The sequence below is a fragment of the Elephantulus edwardii genome, unplaced genomic scaffold (genome assembly GCF_000299155.1).
Source record: "Elephantulus edwardii isolate Elephantulus edwardi_28Jun2011 unplaced genomic scaffold, EleEdw1.0 scaffold00111, whole genome shotgun sequence".
NCBI lineage: Eukaryota > Metazoa > Chordata > Mammalia > Macroscelidea > Macroscelididae > Elephantulus > Elephantulus edwardii.
In genome coordinates this window covers 6,017,578-6,019,371 of record NW_006399861.1, presented here as the reverse complement: position 1 = coordinate 6,019,371, position 1,794 = coordinate 6,017,578, and the positions used below count along the sequence as shown (strand labels likewise).

Sequence of the window (1,794 nt, the reverse complement as noted above, 5' to 3'; positions counted from 1 at the left end):
AACAACAACAACATATATCTTCAGATATCTGAAATGTCATACCTGAAATATTCTTGAAAGAAACAGTGCATTATCAACAATACTTTCCTAGGAAAATAATTTATTGAGTGATTTTTCCACAGATAAAATAATGGATCCTAAATAACTATAATAAGTGCAGAAAACGAGGGGGGAAAAGAAAGGTGAACCAGGGAGCAAAGCTTGCTTGCTTTGGATCTCGTCTTAAGAGAGTGGTTGTCCTTGGCAGTTGTCAGTAAAACTCTTTTGTCCTGGAAGCTCTTGCCAGTTGACCGAACCTGCCATCTAAAGACAGAAGACTTGACATTCCCAAGACCTTGGTGAAACCTGAAACCTTTCATTTTTTTCAGTCTCAGTTATCCATCTTATTTTTTTTTATTGTTACTGGAAATTAGTTTGTAATTTTATTTAGGAGTTTGAGAACACAAAAGTATAATTAAAGGTCAGAAGATTCACAACCTCTGGTTATTAGAATGCCTCACCTCCTTGACATTATTAATTTCTAACAGACTGTGCATAAAGCAGTTCAGGGCCTGAACTGCTGATAGATCTAAGGGTTTTACTCTTAATCATAAGGTAAGAAATTTGCTTGCCACTTTTATAAATGCTAACAATAGGGGCAAGGCTTCTTGATTAAAGACTCGGGATTTTTCTGTACCAGAAAAACTACTCTGTAAGAGAATCATGTCAGTTTGTCACATTTGTTTATGTCAGTTCCCCATGAGCCCTGTGTCCCATAGGGATGACAGCCTCCTGGCGGATTTCTGTATATGATGTGTGTTATGCCACAGGAAAGGTGCACTCAACTTGCAGAATCTACTACTTTTATATAAGTTGAAGCAACATCATCAATATTGAATACTCAATCTTCAGAAATGGCCTTAAGGAAGGGCAATGAGGATCCATGGCAGATTGCCTCCTCAGGCACTGACACCACAGATTCAACCTGCACAGGTTCTGTGGCCACCATTTTATAGCCTCATTGAACCAGTAGTATTTCTAGCTTGAAACATACTGATCCAAGTACAGCATAGCTCTGAAGGTACAATAGTTAGCATTTGCTATTACTGTTACTGTCATATAGTTTCTGGGTTTACTATTAATAAACCATTATGTCAGGGTTAGAAAACCAACAAAACTAAACCTATTGAGCTGAGTGGATGCCAACTCCTCCTGACCCTGTAGGATGGAGTACAGCTTCCCATCAGTTTTCATAGGCTGTGAATTCTTATAGAAGTAAGTGAACGACAACATCTAGAGCTGCTGGTAGGCTTGGAACTACCAACTTTTCAGTTAGCAACTGAGTGATTTAACACTGTGCCACCAGGATTCAAGTCAGGATTTCTGGAGTGAAAAATTGAAACAATTCCTTGATTTACAAAGTTGTTGTTAAGTTCTATTGAGTTGTAGACAACTCATAGCTACCCTGTGAATGAAAGACCTGAGCATTTATATAACTTTGGTCATTTTTCCATGTTCATAGAGTTTCTGGAGACAAGCCATTTTCAAAGTGGATGCCACTCCTGCTTCCAAGATTTACAAAGTAGCAGTGTAAAAATTGTAATTTAATCAGTAGGATTAAAATTTGTTCCAGTTCCTTTGTCCATTTGTTGATATATTGATATATTGGTTTAGGACTCCTGTACTACATCTGTTTTCAGAGTTAAATTGATGACTAGCATGTAAATAGTGACTCTGCTACTGTTCCTGGCTTTACTGCTTAGCAGAGCTGTGATCTGTTCCAGATTTTCCATAGAAAAGTATCTGGATCATGAA

The 1,794-nt window shown here is 37.7% G+C and overlaps 1 protein-coding gene across 1 annotated transcript in view; it reads left to right on the top strand.

Moving 5' to 3' along the window:
• KIAA1009 (KIAA1009 ortholog) overlaps positions 1-1,794 on the top strand; it is a 117,201-nt gene that overhangs the window by 25,847 nt on the left and 89,560 nt on the right. The gene's annotated exons all lie outside the window — the stretch shown is intronic.